Source organism: Oncorhynchus kisutch, linkage group LG22, assembly GCF_002021735.2.
Source record: "Oncorhynchus kisutch isolate 150728-3 linkage group LG22, Okis_V2, whole genome shotgun sequence".
Taxonomy (NCBI): Eukaryota; Metazoa; Chordata; class Actinopteri; order Salmoniformes; family Salmonidae; genus Oncorhynchus; species Oncorhynchus kisutch.
The window spans coordinates 32,034,954-32,055,222 of NC_034195.2; the positions used below are offsets into that span (position 1 = coordinate 32,034,954).

The 20,269-nt window shown below is 42.7% G+C and overlaps 1 protein-coding gene across 5 annotated transcripts in view; it reads left to right on the forward strand.

The window, feature by feature from the left end:
- The window catches only part of LOC109867613 (SH3 and multiple ankyrin repeat domains protein 3), a 263,943-nt gene that overhangs the window by 172,473 nt on the left and 71,201 nt on the right, over nt 1-20,269 (forward strand). The window lies entirely within an intron of this gene.

Sequence of the window (20,269 nt, forward strand, 5' to 3'; positions counted from 1 at the left end):
AGGTTGTCTTCTACCTTTTATACTGTAAGAGTACTATTCACTTTAAACATCAATGACCTACTTTAACCAGCTTTATCTGTAACAGCTGTTATTTCAAGTGCCTGGTTTTGTAGAGTGGTGTCCCTGACTTACTTTGTTGTTGAACCTCCATTTACTCACTCACATCTCTCCTCCCTTTCATCATCCCCCATATTATTCTCTTGTCACTCTCTCATCCCTTCATCCTGTGACAACAGAGGAACACCTGTATGAGGCCCTGAGATTGGGTAAAACCAGCAGGCCTGCATGATAACTCTCCTCTCATAGCCCACTGTGTGTTTGATAGCATAGCTAGCTAGCCTTCCCCCTGAGGATTAGCATTGTGGCTAGGCTATCCCTGTTAGTTGTTTGGTATGTCGGGTGAGCTGTGAAGTGGTTTTGTAGCCTTCAGACCAGGGCTGTAATAAAACAGATAGTATGGATTAACATGGTCTTGTCGTACTCTCTGTCCTGTAGAGAATGGTGTTTCTCAGGGATCAGAAGGTAAACACAGCTGTGCAACTCTACAGCCTCCAGGCATGTTTACTGTATAATAGAAACTCTTAAGAGATGGTTTCCCAGACACAGATGAAGCTTTGTCCTTGACTAAAAAACAATTTAAATGTCTTGATCAATCCTGGAAACTGGTGCTTAGTGTTTAGGCGTAGTGGCAGAGGGTATAGTCATGGTTAGCACTGTGTAGTAGTTGGTATAAGGGCCTGTTGTAGTTTTGACTCTGTTTAAGTACATGACGAGCTTTGTACATCTTTCACTGTAGTATGTGCATAGTTCCACCAAATCTATTTTTGTCGCTTTCGATGTCTTTCAACTGTTGTCAGTCTTTCACATGTAATATATATTTCCTCTACTCAAAATGCTGTGTAGCTGACTCCCAATCCGATGAAGAAGAGCAAGGTCAATTATATTCCTTCTCTTCTCGTCTGTAGTTTAGTCTACAGAAGGATAGTGGAAATAGCCCACAGATGCATAGATAGTCTATTGTAGTATCCATATATGTGATTGTACCTCCACAGATACCCCAAGACTCTCTGTGACCACTGTTGGACCACAAACCCAGCAGACAGTCATCTGATATATTGTCATCTGATGTGTGTGTGTGTGTGGGGGGGGGTTGACAATCCCCCAGGGGCCTTCCTTTCCCTCTACCTCTCTATAATCAGATAGCATCACCAGGATGGATACATCTCGATAGGCCACTTGTTGTCATCATGGAAACGGACAGAGACGCTTCCCCTGTAACCTGGTCAAGCCACTAGACCACTCACACGCACACACTCACACATGCACAAACACATGCACTCTAACGCACACCGTCTTAACATACACACAACAACTAAACACACAAAGTACATCCAGCAACATAACCCATTACATTACAGGCTATTCTACCTAAAACAAACGCACTGACACACCCACACACACACACACATACACCTCTCCTCTGCACACCATTGTAAATCTTCTAGACAGCCGGGAAAATGAAACCGACCAAATAACATTGAGATTAGACATTCACAAACATGATTAATGGTCTCAGGCCGCGCCCAGTGTGTGTGGAATATTAACACTGCTGTGGCCAGTGGCGGATACCTGGAGCGTGTGCACAAACACACGCACATATACATTCACATGCAAGCACACAAGCCAGTAGACACACATACATTCACATGCAAGCACACAAGCCAGTAGACATACATACATTCACATGCAAGCACACAAGCCAGTAGACACACATACATTCACATGCAAGCACACAAGCCAGTAGACATACATACATGGTCCAAAGACAGGCATTACTAATGATCTCAAGGGGATTGCAGGGTGATTCAACCATTACTGCAGTTATACAAGACCAGGCACAAACCTTCCACTGGTGCTAATGCTTGGTAAACCTGGACCCTTCGTGGCTCAGGGCTAATACTTGGTAAACCTGGACCCTTCGTGGCTCAGGGCTAATACTTGGTAAACCTGGACCCTTCATGGCTCAGGGCTAATACTTGGTAAACCTGGGCCCTTCGTGGCTCAGGGCTAATACTTGGTAAACCTGGACCCTTCGTGGCTCAGGGCTAATACTTGGTAAACCTGGACCCTTCGTGGCTCAGGGCTAATGCTTGGTAAACCTGGGCCCTTCGTGGCTCAGGGCTAATACTTGGTAAACCTGGACCCTTCGTGGCTCAGGGCTAATACTTGGTGAACCTGGACCCTTCATGGTTCAGGGCTAATACTTGGTAAACCTCGACTCTTTCTGGCTCAGGGCTAACACTTGGTAAACCTCGACTCTTTCTGGCTCAGGGCTAACACTTGGTAAACCTCGACTCTTTCTGGCTCAGGGCTAACACTTGGTAAACCTCGACTCTTTCTGGCTCAGGGCTAACACTTGGTAAACCTCAACTCTTTCTGGCTCAGGGCTAACACTTGGTAAACCTGGAGCCTTCATTGCTCAGGGCTTCTCTAGCGTGTTGGCACAGAGGCACAAATCTGTCTGTCTGTGTGTCTGTGTGTTGTTAGCCTAGAACTGAGTGCTGTAATGGGCTCTCAGATAAGCACAATAGATCATTGGAATGCAGCATTGTGACAATGCACACACAGACACTCTCACACACACACACACACAGCGTTATATTCCAAATTTGAAGACACAGATGTAACTGTTTCTGAGACCAGAATGCATATGTCCGTAACTAAGCAACAGGTGCTGATCACACTAACACAACACAGATGTGGCATATTGTTGTCCTTTAAAATGAAATACTCCATTTTCATGAATAATAAAAGCAAATGTATAAGTTAGATCCTACCATTTAAAAAAACTGACAAAAACACAAAATGATCCTTCTCTGGAATGTAATTTGAATTGTATAACCTCAAAGGTTACTTATACCTATGCTTTTTTTGACAATGTTGTTTGGGGAGATTGAATGGCCAGAATGCATTCAGATTGTAGTGGGTAGTGTATTTTCAAGTATGTTCTCAAAAAAATGTAGCCCATTGCAGTTTATATTTTATGTGTGTGTGTGTTTTTCATCTGAAACCTGGGATTTGACAACCACCGTATCGGATTGTTCTGAAAGCATTCCTGCAACATTATGTTTTTGAAATATAATTTAATCTCTGAGAAAGTAAGCTAATTGATTGCATCCAAATTGGCCATTTTATTTTATAGGAATCGTATCATATTCAATAAATACAGTACCAATGAGTTAGACATGAGGAATCTAGTGGTCAGAACTTGGTAATATGTATGGATGTATGATGGGACAAAGACCTAATAACTTCAATAACACATTTCTCTAAACAGGGAATAAAAAACATTGCCAAATTCACTGAGAATGCATTACATAGGATGAAGAAACAATACTCCAAGCCGCAGCTCCATCCTACTTGTCAGACATAGAGAACTGATACTGTATATGGGTTGGTTGGGTTCGTGGGTGGCTTTTGATAATTTCCTTGTCTTACTCATTGTTAGAAAAAGGTACATTTGAGTATAACCAATTAGCTTAATTTCTCAGGGATGAAATTATACTTCGACAAAATAATGTCGCAGGAATGCTAATCTTATCTGTTTCTAACTACAGAAACAATTTTCAGAAACATCTGAGATAGTGGGTGTCATGGCTTGCTGAAATGACATGGAATGACTCACCTATCACATACACAGTGAGTGACGGCTACGCAGTTCACACTCCCTCTCTAACACAGCTGTAAATAGGAATGATTTCAGCCTACATTATGATACCTGAGAAGGGGTTGGTAGGCAATAGGGATCGGGAATTTGTGAGAAAAAAAAGAAAGTCACTGGGTGCGAGTTCATAGTGACCTTTGGGGATAAAGTTTATTAAAACAGTATTAAGACTCATGTGTGTGTGCGGGTTGATATCGGGTTGGGTCAGTGGCCTGGGGGAAGGACGAGAGTGTCACAGCTGACCTCTCTCTGTCCAATCAGAGACGCAGCAGGTAGCAAAAACCCGCCCACATACACCTGCACCCTGCTGACCACACCATCTGTCCCTCTATCACACACACACACACACACACACACACACACACACACACACACACACACCCACACACACACACACACACACACACACACACACACAAAGCAAATCAGTATAAATCAAGATGAACATTACATCAGGAACAGAAGTGTAAGCACCTTGACATTCCTGACAGGATTACTCTATAGTCATTACGTACTGTGTGTGCGTAGGTATGTGTGCGTGTGTGTGTGTACATATGTCTGTAAGAATTTCACTGTACCTGTTGTATTCGGCTCATGTGAAAAATATAATTTGATTTGATATGTGAATATGTGAATATGTATGTGTGTCTGTGTGTCTGTGTGTGTGTGTGTGTGTGTGTGTGTCAAATCATATCAAATAAAATTTTATTGGCCACATACACATACAGTGAAGCAAAAAAGTTCTCCCACTTAAAAAGATGAGAGAGGCCTGTAATTTTCATCATAGGTACACTTCAACCGACAGACAAAATGAGGAAAAAAAATCCAGAAAATCACATTGTAGGATTTTCAATGAATTTATTTGCAAATTATGGTAGAAAATAAGTATTTGGTCAATAACATAAGTTTATCTCAATACCTTGTTATATACCCTTTGTTGGCAATGACAGGTCAAACGTTCTGTAAGTTTTCACAAGGTTTTCACACACTGTTGCTGGTATTTTGGTCCATTCCTCCATGCAGATCTCCTCTAGAGCAGTGATGTTTTGGGGCTGTTGCTGGGCAACACGGACTTTCAAATCCCTACAAAGATTTTCTATGGGGTTGAGATCTGGAGACTGGCTAGGCCACTCCAGGACCTTGAAATGCTTCTTACGAAGCCATTCCATCATTGCCCGGGCGGTGTGTTTGGGATCATTGTCATGCTGAAAGACCCAGCCACGTTTCATCTTCAATGCCCTTGCTGATGGAAGGAGGTTTTCACTCAAAATCTCACGATACATGGCCCCATTCATTCTTTCCTTTACACGGATCAGTCGTCCTGGTCCCTTTGCAGAAAAACAGCCCCAAAGCATGATGTTTCCACCCCCATGCTTCACAGTAAGTATGGTGTTCTTTGGATGCAACTCAGCATTCTTTGTCCTCAAAACACGACGAGTTGAGTTTTTACCAAAAAGTTATATTTTGGTTTCATCTGACCATATGACATTCTCCCAATCCCCTTCTTCTGGATCATCCAAATGCTCTCTAGCAAACTTCAGACGGGCCTGGACATGTACTGGCTTAAGCAGGGGGACACGTCTGGCAGTGCAGGGTTTGAGTCCCTGGCGGCATAGTGTGTTACTGATGGTAGGCTTTGTTACTTTGGTCCCAGCTCTCTGCAGGTCATTCACTAGGTCCCGCCGTGTGGTTCTGGGATTTTTGCTCACCATTCTTGTGATAATTTGACCCCACGCGGTGACATCTTTCGTGGAGCTCCCACAGTTGATTTCTTTAAACCAAGCTGCTTACCTATTGCAGATTCAGTCTTCCCAGCCTGGTGCAGGTATACAATTTTGCTTCTGGTGTCCTTTGACAGCTCTTTGGTCTTGGCCATAGTGGAGTTTGGAGTGTGACTGTTTGAGGTTGTGGACAGGTGTCTTTTATACTGATAACAAGTTCAAACAGGTGCCATTAATACAGGTAACGAGTGGACGGAGGAGCCTCTTAAAGAAGGTCTGTGAGAGACAGAAATCTTGCTTGTTTGTAGGTGACAAAATACTTATTTTCCACCATAATTTGCAAATAAATTCATTAAAAAATCCTACAATGTGATTTTCTGGATTTTTTTTCTTCTCATTTTGTCTGTCATAGTTGAAGTGTACCTATGATGAAAATTACAGGCCTCTCTCATCTTTTTAAGTGGGAGAACTTGCACAATTGGTGGCTGACTAAATACTTTTTTGCCCCACTGTATTTAGCAGATGTTATTGCGGGTGTAGCGAAATACTTGTGTTCCTAGCTCCAACAGTGCAGTAATATCTAATAAATACTTGTGTTCCTAGCTCCAACAGTGCAGTAATATCTAATAAATACTTGTGTTCCTAGCTCCAACATTGCAGTAGTATCTAATAAATACTTGTGTTCCTAGCTCCAACAGTGCAGTAATATCTAATAAATACTTGTGTTCCTAGCTCCAACAGTGCAGTAATATCTAATAAATACTTGTGTTCCTAGCTCCAACAGTGCAGTAATATCTAATAAATACTTGTGTTCCTAGCTCCAACATTGCAGTAGTATCTAACAATTCACAACAATACATACAAATCTAAAAGTAAAATAATGGAAATAAGAAATATATACAGTTGAAGTTGGAAGTTTACATACACTTTAGCCAAATACATATATACTCAGATTTTCACAATTCCTGACATTTAATCCTAGTAAAAAGTTTGCTGTCTTAGGTCAGTCAGGATCACCACTTTATTTTAAGAATGTGAGATGTCAGAATAAAAGTAGAGAGAATGATTGTAGAGAGAATGATTTACTTCAGCTTGTATTTCTTTCATCACATTCCCAGTGGGTCAGAAGTTTACATACACTCAATTAGTATTTGGTAGCATTGCCTTTAAATTGTTTAACTTGGATCAAACGTTTCGGGTAGCCTTCCACAAGCTTCCCCACAATAAATTGGGTGAATTTTGGCCCATTCCTCCTGACAGAGCTGGTGTAACTGAGTCAGGTTTGTAGGCTTCCTTGCTCGCACACACTTTTTGAGTTCTGCCCACACATTTTCTATAGGATTGAGGTCAGGGCTTTGTGATGGCCACTCCAATACCTTGACTTAACCTTGACCTAAGTTTTTTTCCTTAAGCCATTTTGCCACAACATTGGAATGGGGGGTGGCGGGGTCATTGTCCATTTGGAAGACTAGGGTAGCTTAGTGGTTAGAGTGTTGGACTAGTAACCGGAAGGTTGCAAGTTCAAACCCCCGAGCTGACAAGGTATATGTCGTTCTGCCCTTGAACAGGCAGTTAACCCACTGTTCCTAGGCCGTCATTGAAAATAAGAATTTGTTCTTAACTGACTTGACTAGTTAAATAAAGGTAAAAAATAAAACAAATATTAGCGACCAAGCTTTAACTCCCTGATTGATGTCTTGTAACAATTGTCGAAATGGGTAGACCAAGACGCAGCGTGATTTGGGTTCATCATAATTTATTTGAATGTGAACCAGCAACAAAAACAATAAAGAGAAACAAACAAATGAACCAACAGCCTTGTAGGTCTCAAAAGCACCAATACAAAAACAAGATCCCACAATCAACAGGTGAGAAAAGGCTACCTAAATATGATCCCCAATCAGAGACAACAATAGACAGCTGCCTCTGATTGGGAACCATACCAGGCCAACATAGAAATACAAAAACTAGACTAGAAATAGAAATAATAGAAATAATAAACTAGAACACCCCCCAGTCACGCCCTGACCTACTCCAAAATAGAAAATATAGATGGTCTATGGTCAGGACGTGACATGTCTTGAGATGTTGCTTCAATTTATCCACATATTTCTCCTGCCTCATGGTACCATCTATTTTGTGAAGTGCACCAGTCCCTCCTGCAGCAAAACACCCCCACAACATGATGCTGCCACCCCCGTGCTTCACGGTTGGGATGGTGTTCTTCGGCTTGCAAGCCTCCCCCTTTGTCTCAAACATAACGATGGTCATTATGGCTAAACAGTTCTATTTTTGTTTCATCAGACCAGAGGATATTTCTCCAAAAAGGATGATCTTTGTCCCCATGTGCAATTGCAAACCGTAATCTGTTTTTTTTAATGGAGGTTTTGGAGCAGTGGATTCTTCCTTGCTGATCGGCCATTCAGGTTATGTCGATATAGGACATGTTTTACTGTGGATATAGATACTTGTGTATCTGTTTCCTCCAGCATCTTCACAAGATCCTTTGCTGTTGTTCTGGGATTGATTTGCACTTTTCGCAACGAAGTACGTTCATCTCTAGGAGACAGGAAGCGTCTCCTTCTTGAGCGGTATGACGGCTGCGTGGTCCCATGGTGTTCATACTTCTGTACTATTGTTTGTACAGATGAACGTGGTACATGTCAGATGTTTGGAAAGTGCTCCCAAGGATGAACCAGTGGAGGTCTAAAAAAATATTTCTGAGGTCTTGGCTGATTTCTTTAGATTTTCCCATGATGTCACGCAAAGAGGCACTGAGTTTGAAGGTAGGCCTTGAAATACATCCACAGGTACACCTTCAATTGACTCAAATTATGTCAATTAGAAGCTTATAAAGTCCTGACATAATTTTCTGGAATTTTCCAAGCTGTTTAAAGGCACAGTCAACTTAGTGTATGTAAACTTCTGACCCACTGGAATTGTGATACATTGAATTAAGTGAAATAATCTGTCTGTAAAGAATTGGTGGAAAAATGAGTTGTGTCATGCACAAGTAGATGTCCTAACCGACTTGCCAAAACTATAGTTTGTTAACAAGACATTTGTGGAGTGGTTGAAAAATGAGTTTTAATAACTACAACCTAAGTGTATGTAAACTTCCGACTTCAACTGTAAATATTAGGACGAGCAATGTCGGAATGACTGACAGCTGTCTGCATATGTGTGTATTTACAGTGCCTTCGGAAAGTATTCAGACCAACTGACTTTTTCCACATTTTGTTACGTTACAGCCTTATTCTAAAATTGATTAAATCACCAACAAAAAATCCTCAGAAATCTACACACAATACCCCATAATGACAAAGAGAAGGAGAAAAAATCTTCACATTTATAAAAAAATAAGATTAAATATTAATATTAATATTAAATATTCAAACCCTTTTCAAACCCCATGAGACTCGAATTGTGCTCAGGTGCTTCCTGTTTCCATTGATCATCCTTGAGATGTTTCTGCAACTTGATTGTGGTAAATGCAATTGGTTGTAAATGATTTGGAAAGGCTCATACCTGTCTATATTATGTCCCACAGTTGACAGTGCATGTCAGAGCAAAAACCAACACTTGAAATCGAAGTAATTGTCCGTAGAGGTCCGAGACAGGAGTGTGTTGAGGCACAGATCTGGGGTACCAAAAAATGTCTGCAGCATTGGAGGTCCCCAAGAACACAGTAACCTCCATCAATTCTTAAATTGAAGAATTTTGGAACCACCAAGACACTTACTAGGGCTGGTTGCCCGGCCAAACTGAGCAATCGGGGGAGAAGGGCATTGGTCAGGGAGGTGACCAAGAACCCAATGGTTACTCTGACAGAGCTCAAGTGTTCCTCTGTGGTGATGGAAGAACATTCCAGAAGAACAAGTATCTCTGCAGCACTCCACCAATCAGGCCTTTATGGTAGAGTGGACAGACGGAAGCCACTCCTCAGTAAAAGGCACATGACAGCCCGCTTGGAGTTTACCAAAATGCACCTAAAGGACTCTTAGACCATGAGAAACAAGATTATGTCTGATGAAACCAAGATTGAACTCTTTGGCATTGAATGCCAAGTGTCACGTCTGGAGGAAACCTGGCACCATCCCTACAGTAAAGCATTGTAGCAGCAGGGACTGGGAGACTAGTCAGGATCGAGGCAAGATGAATGGAGAAAGGTACAGAGAGATTCTTGATGAAAACCTGCTCCAGAGCATTCTGGACCTCAGACTGGGGCGAAGGTTCACCTTCCAACAGGACAACGACCCTAAGCACACAGCCAAGACAACCCAGGAGTGGCTTCGGGGGTAGGTCTCTGAATGTCCTTTAGGGGCCCAGCCAGAGTCCAGACTTGAACTCAATCGGACATCTCTGGAGAGACCTGAAATTAGCTGTGAAGCAACACTCCCCATCCAACCTGATAGAGCTTGAGAAGAATGAGAGAAACTCCCCAAATACAGGTGTGCCAAGCTTGTAGCGTTATACCCAAGCAGACTCAGGGCTGTAATCACTGCCAAAGGTGCTTCAACAAAGTACTGAGTGAAGGGTCTGAATACTTATGTAAATGTGATATCAGTTTTTTATTTTATTTTTATAAATGAGCAAAAATTGGCCCAAAAAACTGTTTTTGCTTTGTAATAATGGGGTATAGTGTAGATTGATGAGGGGGGAGAACGATTTAATACATTTTACACTAAGGCTGTAACCTAACAAAATGTGGAAAAAGTAAAGGGGTCTGAATACTTTCCGAAGGCGGTGTATGTCCAGACAGTGAGCCGTAGCAGGGAGCACACAGTGAAACTGTCAGTGACTCCATATGTACTTCAGGCCCTTCCCTTTGTCAGCCCTGCCCTGACACTGTTACTGTGGCACTGTGTATCACTGTGTGTTACTGTATGAATGCACACAAACACACCACACATACACACACACACACACAGTTATTGACAGCCAATGTCATTGTGAGTGTTTACGAGGAGCAACAGTCCAGCTCATTAAGGTCTGATCATGTATCACAGAGTAAACACCATCAATCAACTGCAGTTAGCACACTTACAAACACACACACACTGAAATGAAAGACGTCTATGAGAGATTAAGAGACACTCTGTCAATGATCTAAGATCTCTCTAGTGATGTTCTTTTAACCCTGGCAACATGAAGGTGTTCCTGTTTTTGACAGGTTTTTATCCACAGCCACGCTGTGCAGCAAGAAGGTATACACACATAGCATGAGCTAGTGAGTGTATTGAGGTGAGAATAAAAGAGAAAGATAGAAAGGAAAGGTACGAGTTATTAGGCATCCAAATTGGCCTTAGCAACTCTATTTTTGTCTTCACCTGGAGGCCGATAGAAACAAAGAAATGGACAAGAGAAAAGATAATCCATGAAATAGAGGGAGAAAATGAAAACGAAAGAGTTTTGTAGATCCATTCAAGGTTGGGAGGGAGGGAAGAGAGGAGATGAGAGAGAAGGGCTCCCTCTGAGTCATACTTGGAGTTTTCCTCCCCCTCCACTACTCTCACACTCCCATCTCCCATCTCCAACCTCTCTACCTCTTTCTTACTTCTGTCCCTTCTTCCTCTCCGCCTGCTCTCTTGCTGTACATGTCTCCTCTGTCATTCATAAATAAAGCTTCCACTGTGTTACACTCTCTTTCTTACTTGACTGAATCATCTTCTCACTCACTCATTCACTCAAACCCTCTCTCTCTCTCTCTCTCTCTCTCTCTCTCTCTCTCTCTCTCTACCTCTCTCTCTCTCCCTTTCTTTCTCTCTCTCTCTCTCTCTCTCTCTCTCTCTCTCTCTCTCTCTCTCTCTATCTCTCTCTATCTCTCTCTCCCTTTCTCTCTCTCTCTCTCTCTCTCTGTCTCTCTCTCTCTCTCTCTCTCTCTCTCTCTCTCTCTCACAGTGTGTGTGTTGAATACAGATGAGGTAGGGACTGCACCACTCCCCAGCCCTCTCTGAACTGAAGGAGCCCTGAGAGCACACACACACACACACACACACACACACACACACAGAGAGAGAAACAAACACACACACACAGAGAAAAAAACCAGAAACACACACAGAGCCTCAGTCTCAGGAAAGCGTGACTATCCGTCCCTCCGCTCACTTTCACTCCTTTATTCAACTACACTGGTCTGTGCCTTAGGGGTCCACTCTGCTCCTCCATTCCTTCCTCAATCCCCCTTTACTCCTCCTCACCTCTGATCTATCTCATCCCCTCATCCAATTCATCTTCTGCTTGTGATAACATGAGAGATATCAGTCCTATACTCAACTTAAATCACATGTTCTGCTTCACATGCGCTGAATACAACAGGTATTATTTCACCTTACAGTGAAATGCTTTACTTACAAGCCCTTAACCAACAATGCAGTTCAAAAAGAAAAAAGAATAAGGAGTAAAAGTAATAAAGAATTAACAAATAACAAATCATGCTTTATGTTGGATTTTCTTGAGTATAATGTTTTTTGGTGGAAGGGTGCTCTTCAGACAGACAACTCTCCAACAGATCACCAGTTTGGGGATACATCAGCAGACACAATGCGGACACAGATAGCTCATTTTAGCCACAGCCAGGCAGTGGTTGTAAGCCTGTAATGCTAACGTCATGGCACATGCAATCTACTCACTTGCGAAATACACTCATTCAAAATATCCTCTGCGAGCTTCATCTAGCTAGTTACCGGAAATATTTACAGCAGGACATAAACCGATATGGCTCTGGACGAATGTCCCAACTCTGCCCTTTCCTTTCTGCCAAACTGACTTTGGTCTAAGTGCAGACGTGTACGCTAGAACATTTGTACATTGTCAGAGGCAACCCATCTGTTTAGAGAGACTACTGATATGGAGTCGAATAAACCTTGAGACTTGCATCCCAAGTGTGTGTGTGCGTGTGTGTGTGTGTGTTCAAGAAGATGCAGTTGTTCTCTCTCTCTATTACTGCGGATTGAACCAAGGTTTAATAAAGCGTGCAGGGCTCCCAATCTAATAACAACTGCACTCTGGTTATTGGAATGCTCCCTGTACACACACACACACACACACACACACACAGGCACGCACACACACACGCACACACACACGCACACAAAATCATACTGAACAAACACCTTACTCATCACCTTCCACCCACCCACAGCAGTTCCACACAGACTGTAGTCAGACAGTACTCAGACACACTAGACATAGCATACAGTATCTGTAATATCTTCTCTGTCATGATCAATTACTGAACGTACTGTACCTGTCAAAAGTTTGGACACGCCTACTCATTCAAGGGTTTTTCATTATTTTTACTATTTTCTACATTGTAGAATAATAGTGAAGACAACAAAACTATGAAATAACACATATGGAATAAAGTATTAACCAAAAAAGTGTTAAACAAATCAAAATATATTTTAGATTTGACATTCTTCAAAGGAGCTACCCCTTGCCTTGATGACAGCTGTACACTCTTGGCACTCTGTGAAGCATAGACCAGTGGCAATCTGTCCTTTGGAACCAAAAATCCAAAATCCAAACACCACCGTGTCTTTGTGAGACGCAGAGTAGGTGAACTGATGATTTCTGCATATGCATATGGCGGACATCGGCTGTTAGTATTCTCACTGTAACCATAGTAATGTCACAGTGTGTCACCCAAATGCTGCATTGTACTGCTAAATGTGCAACCTGTATGCTATACTACATGTACAGTATGTACTGCATACAGTATTCACTATGCAAATGGTCTCCTATGTCCCTGTGGTGGAAAGGTACATAGAGTACGTTAGTGTTGTATTCACTGTCAGTATTGTCTCTCTCTCTCTCTCTCTCTCTGTCTCTCTCCCTCTCTCTCTCTCTCTCTTTCTCATATCAAAGATCTTAGACTTTATATCCAGCAACCAATGGCATTTCTTAAAAACCCTGGATATTTTAAACCTACAAATTCAAGGTTTACTTTTGTTTTGTTGGTCTATAACAAAATATTGCATTGATGCATCCTTAACGTTTGACATGTGCTTTCACAGCATTCAAGTTAAACAACATGTAAGTTTACATTGTAAATACAGTTATAGATGCTACCCGTACTGTTATCACTAATTGGTGGCTGCGAGTTCAAACCCCCCTTCACGGCAAAGTTGTTATTTGAGGAAAGAGTGCTTCACTGTTGGTTCTCGAGTCAAATAACGCATATGTGACAAAGTAGACGATTGTAATATGTTGTACATGTAAGTGTAGCCTACACGTCTATGTAATGTAGCAACGATTATCTATGTAGCAGTGCCAATTATTTGTGTCGGTCTGCAAGAAGTACTCCAACAACAAGCTCCTCATAAAATGCATTTGTAATCTTCATTTCCAAAGTTTTGCCTGCACTTCTCTTCTGTTCACAACACATTACCACAATTAGTGCCTAATATGTAGGCTTACATTTGAAGGGTAGCTTAAGCCTACATTGTGCCACCCTATGGGGACTCCAAGCCAGATGTGTTTCAGTCTGGATTCAAACCAGGAACTGTAGTGACGCCTCTTGCACTGAGCAGTGCCTTAGACCGCAATGCCACTCGGGAGCCCAATATTCAACAGTGTAGCTTTTCAAACTGCGTGCCTGGGGACTGGGAGCGCAGCCTCGAGAGCACACAGTGTATGCTACCTGTGATTTCATTATCTGATAACTTTTTTTATTTTGCAGTTTAAATTGACTGGATATATTCACTGCAGTATTAAGCCTAATATTGAGCTAATTATATCATTAATATGCATACACTTCTAACTTAGGCTACACATCTCAAGCCTGTCTGTCTTCATTGTTCTGTTTTCACAGTTACACATTTGGCCTCTCCGCTGCCTCGGCTGTTCCTTTTAAATGTTGTGTCCCAGGAAAAGCCAGACTACAATAGCTTGTTGGACAGTTATTTGGACGTATTTTTCTTACTTATAGCCTATTGGAGGAGAGTGAATGTGAATAGGTTACAGCATTAAGAACTGGCGGGGAGTTGGAAAGGAGAGAGAGCATCTCAGTGTCAGAAGAAGCCCAGGTCTGTGAGAGACAGAAATCTTGCTTGTTTGTAGGTGACCAAATGCTTATTTTCCACCATAATTTGCTAATAAATTCATAAAAAATCCTACAATGTGATTTTCCGGATTTTTTTTCTCATTTTGTCTGTCATAGTTTAAGTGTACCTATGATGAAAATTACAGGCATCTCACATCTTTTTAAGTGGGAGTTCTTGCACAATTGGTGGCTGACTAAATACTTTTTTGCCCCACTGTATATATATATAACTTTTAATACTGGGCCGAATAGTTGTGGTAAATTCAATTCATTGGACAAGATTTGGAAAGGCACAAACCTATAAGGTCCCACAGTTGACAGTACATGTCAGCGAAAAAACCAAGCCATGAGGTTGAAGGAATTGTCCATAGAGCTCTGAGACAGGATTGTGTTGAGGCACAGATCTGGGGAAGGGTACCAAAAGATGTCTACAAAATTGAAGGTCTCCAAGAACACAGTGTCCTCCATCATTCTTAAATGGAAGAAGTTTGGATCCACCAAGACTCCTCCTAGAGCTGGCCGCCAAGCTAAACTGAGCAAATGCGGGAGAAGGGCCTTGGTCAGGGAGGTGACCAAGAACCCAAATGGTCAATCTGATAGAGCTCCAGAGTTCCTCTGTGGCGATGGGAGAACCTTCCAGAAGGACAACCATTTCTGCAGCACTCCACCAATCAGGCTCAGTAAAAGGCACATGACAGCTCGCTTGGAGTTTGCCAAAAGGCACCTAAAGGACTCTCAGACCATGAGAAGCAAGATTCTCTGGTCTGATGAAACCAAGATGGAACTCTTTGGCCTGAATGCCAAGCATCACGTCTGGAGAAAACCAGTGAAGCATGGTGGTGGCAGCATCATGCTGTGGGGATGTTTTGCAGCGGCAGGGACTGGGAGACTAATCAGGATCAAGGGAAAGATGAACAGAGCAAAGTACAGAGAGAACCTTGATGAAAACCTGCTCCAGAGCGTTCAGCACCTCAGACTGTGGCGAAGGTTCACCTTCCAACAGAACAACGACCCTAAGCACACTGCCAAGACAATGCAGGAGTGGAATGTCCTTTAGGGGCTTAGCCAGAGTCCGGACTTGAACTCAATCTAACATCTCTGGAGAGGCCTGAAAATAGCTGTTCAGCGAAGCTCCCCATGCAACCTGACAGAGCTTGAGAGGATCTGCAGAGAAGAAAGGGAGAAACTCCCCAAATACAGGTTCTGCTTGTATCATTATACCCAAGAAGACTCAAGGCTGTAATCGCTGCCAAAAGTGCATCAACAAAGTACTGCGTAAAGGGTCTGAATACTTATGGAAATGTGATATTTCTGTTTTTTTCATACACTGGCAAACATTTCTAAAAACCTGTTTTTGCTTTGTCATTATTGGGTATTGTGTGTAGATTGATGAGGGGAAAACATTTAATCGAGTTTAGAATAAGATTGTAAAGTAATTATTTTTGGAAAAGGTCAAGGGGGTATACACGGTATACTGCTGTGTGTGTGTTAGTGCGCAAGTGAGAGGGGGAGAGTGAATATTTATGTGTGTGTGAATGACTCAGCTTTGAGCAGTAGCGCGAGGCTTGGCTGAAATTAAAATGAGCTGTCGGTCGTCACACACACGCGCGCTCGTTTGGTGGGGATGCGGTGGAGCTTGCAGGCAGGGCAGGATGTGTGTGGAGTATAAATAACTCTGCATCACCACTGATGCTATTTCTGGACCAGGCATCGTGACACTCAACCACAGGCAACCTCAGACAGGACACACACACACACACACACACACACACACACACACACACACACACACACACACACACACACACACACACACACACACACACACACACACACACACACACACACACACACACACACACACACACACACACACACACACACACACACACAGTCAAATGCATAACCTTCCAATCATAGTTTAAGTTCTAATGAGGTTTATTCTGCTCCTTTTGTACAGTATCTCTCTCCAGCTCCCTTTCATTCTCACCTCTCTCAGAATCTCTCTATTTGTCTTTGTCTTTCATTCTCTTTCCCTCCCTCTTTCTTTGTCCATCCCCTGCGTATGATGACTTTATTAGTATTTCATTGGGCCTGTCCTTGTCAACAACAGTAAAATGGTGTGTGGAACAATAGCTGTCCAGCTATTGTTGCAGTGGAATGACTGCATAACACCCTGGCTCTCAGAGGTGTGAAGACTCTGTTGAGTTCCCAGTCCAGTATAACTAACTCTTTACATAGAATATAATGGGAACTATGCTGCAGCTATGACTGTTTCCTACGGCTTGTGCTGCCTGCTTGTGCTGCCTGCTTGTGCTGCCTACTACACATTCAAGATTAGTTGAGTTTCTGCCGCTTTACTAAGTGAAATGTTTTGAAACCAAGTTTAAAACACTATACCACCAAAGCATTTGTTATTGTTCTATGAGGTGACTGAAACCCTGTGTTGTAATCATCTGTCCTCTGTCACCCACTGCTGTGTACCTGTGGAGGTGATTATGAACCCGTATGAAGCCTGTGGTGGTGTAGTACTGTAGCAGTTGTTGTCCAGTGCATGGCTGATCTATGTCCTGCTGAGGTGTTGATTGTGAACTGTTTGGCTAGTGTAGCTTTACACTGTATTACACCATGAGCGTTTGGCTTTAACCTCTGTCACTGACTCAGTCCCTCATCTTACTGTTATTATTTTCTGGTTATGCTTCTTCTCTCCTCTCCATCAACCCCATGTCCTATTTCCCTAATTTTCTCACTGTTATTTCTCCCCCATGTTCCTCCTTGCCTTCCTCTTGAACTCTAAATATTTCTGTAATATCTTCTCCCTCTCTCTACTTTCTTCCCTCTATGTTTCTCCCTCTTTCCCTCTCTCTGGCCTTTCCCCCAGTGCATCCTGGGTAGTGAAAGAAACTCTGGTGCCACTTAGTCACTAAACACACACAGCTCTGTTTCAGGGCCACTGAGTGCCAACATCTGTTTCCCGCGGACAGTAGTCATGTGGCATGCCAACCAGGCCTTGGCACACGCCACAAGAGAGTGGCAGTATAAGGGTGACACTCTTAAAACAGGCCTTGTTCTGTGTGTATGTGTCTGTATCTGTTTGTTTTTTCTGTGTGTGTCTCAAGGGACCAGGGTTATTTGAGGTTTTTATAAAGTGTATTTCATCTGCTGTCACTCACTCTTACCCCCCCCCCCCCCCCCCCCCCTTCTTTTTTACTCTCTCCAGAGTGATCGATCATGGTCATCTCTGGTCAGTCGGGTTGTGTTTGCGGCACTGTCAGGGGTCGTTGCATGGTGTTCATGTGAACTGTTTTCCGGTTTTAGTGAGCCGCATGAAGCACACTGTTAATGTCATGTTGGTATAAATGATTCGGGAGACAGGCGCAGGAATGCGTAATATATTTTTTTTATTACTCCCAAATTACGGCGTGCCGTGTGAAAGGCACGGGGACGAAGACCAAAAAACCCTTTACAAAACACAGGGTTGAAACCCAAACAAAAGAGGAGTACCTCGAATAAATAACACAAGCGCACAATGATTTACACATGGGACGAGACCCGTAATCATCTGCACAATCCACAATGGGATGGAAGCCAAAAAACAATAGAACAGGGACTCACACACACCAACGGACATTGTAACAATAATCGACAGCACTATGGTAAACCAAGAACACACTTATACAGTTACTAATCACTGGGAATAGGGGCCAGGTGTGCGTAAGGAATGTTCCGGACGGATCCATGACAGTTAAATCGTTGGCTCATGTCTTGTGACTGGGTTATGGGGAGCAGAACCAATCAGAAAGACCTGTGGGATTTGTTTCCTGACCCTCAATAATCTGTAGTTCAGCATGTCATCCTGATCAGACGTTGGTGGTTCAAAAATGATGCATTCATGTTGTGTTGGAATAGAAAACATGACTCCAAATGATACTTAACATTCCTGCACACTTTTTTTTTAAGTTTCACTTTTCTTACATACCCAATAGTTGACATTCATCAATATAGGGGACTATAGTTGTCATGAATAGAATACAATGTTCATGTGATTTGAGGTGTTAGTTTGGAGTGACTCAGATGAAACATTTCATTTGAAGTATGAATGTTGATGTGGGATATGAGTTGATATCAGAGAGAGGATTAAGTGGTGACGCGATGCTGTGGGGTTTTTGAGGAGCTTAAAGTGGCTGTCTGCTAATTGGCAGGCTGGTTTCCTGGTCCTTGATTACAGCTAGCACAGGGTGTATTCAGCTGGAGAAGGTGAATTAGAGGGGGGGAATCAGCTCCCTGAAGGTCTACCGCTTTTCACTGTTGACACGTTTCTGAACGGAGTGAAGGCAAGCTGATGGCTTAGTGCTGTGTACTGAATCCGTGCCAAGTTAGAGTACAGAGGTAGAGAGGGCGTATACGCAGGAGATTCACAATGATGCAGGTTTAAGCTATGATCAGAGAGAGGGATCAGAGCATGTTTCCTCCACCAGAAACGGTCGATGCAACTGCTTTTCCCGATCATAGTGACCCTGCCTGTGCTCAGAGTTCTTGGACTGGGCGTCTGGTTCCTTGCTGATTTGCTATTGGTAATGTAGCAGATGTGAACTAGTGCTAGTGCAGTTGCCAAATGATTGTGACGTCACCTGTCCTGTGATGTAAAAAGTCAACTATTGCGAATTTATCCTCCTATTCAGGAAAAATCATTTTGACATACCAATAATCCAACATGTTAACATCCCATCATTCTAACATTCTCCAGACCAGCCCCATGCTGCAACCTGACTTTGCCGTAACCTAGCAACCATGGAAGGATGAGGCTCAGTGAAGCACAGCCAGAGTTCCAGCTGGTGTTCTCTGGTGTGTGTTTGTGTGTGTGTGTGTGTTTTCTTGTGTGTGTGTGTATGTGTGTGCTGGAATATATGCGTGTTCAGCTATTTAGCCGTCTTGTTAGCCTGTGTGTGCTAGGGGTAATGTGTGTGTGTGTGTGTGTGTGTGTTGGGGTAATGGATGAGCTTAGTGGAAATGAGCGCTTGTCTCAGTCCTGCAGCGAAGATCAATATCAACCATACATTCATCTCTAATTACCACAGCAGGGCTCACATGAACACACACACACACACACACACACACACACAAGTTCTTAGCCTTGACTAAGAGCACACACATCCCCTTCTAATGCAATATCTGATGGCTAGCTACTTCGTGATTGCCATTGGTGGGTATGTGTCTGTTATTTTGAGGAAATAAAATGTCATGTATTCCTTGGTAATGAGGCCTTCTGACATCAATGGGACTTCCTGGTTAAATAAAGGTTAATATTTAAATAAAAGCATTCAATTGTCTCCACTTTATCCACAAAGGATACAAGAACTGTGTGATTATTGACTCTACTCAACATTCTGTGACATCGACTTCCCTTTCAGCCACAGTGGAGACTCATCTGTTAACCTGCAATGTACTTTACATTTGTTGTAGTTAACTTTTCTCTCTCTCTCTCTCTCTCTCTCTCTCTCTCTCTCTCTCTCTCTCTCTCTCTCTCTCTCTCTCTCTCTCTCTCTCTCTCTCTCTCTCTCTCTGTCTCTCTCTCCTTCTGTCTCTGTCTGTCTGTCTCTTTCTCTCTCTCTCTCTCTCTCTCTCTCTCTCTCTCTCTCTCTCTCCATCTCTCTCTCTCTCTCTCTCTCTCTCTCTCTCTCTCTCTCTCTCTCTCTCTCTCTCTCTCTGTCTCTCTCTCCTTCTGTCTCTCTCTGTCTGTCTCTCTCTCTGTCTCTCTCTCTCTCTGTCTCTCTCTCT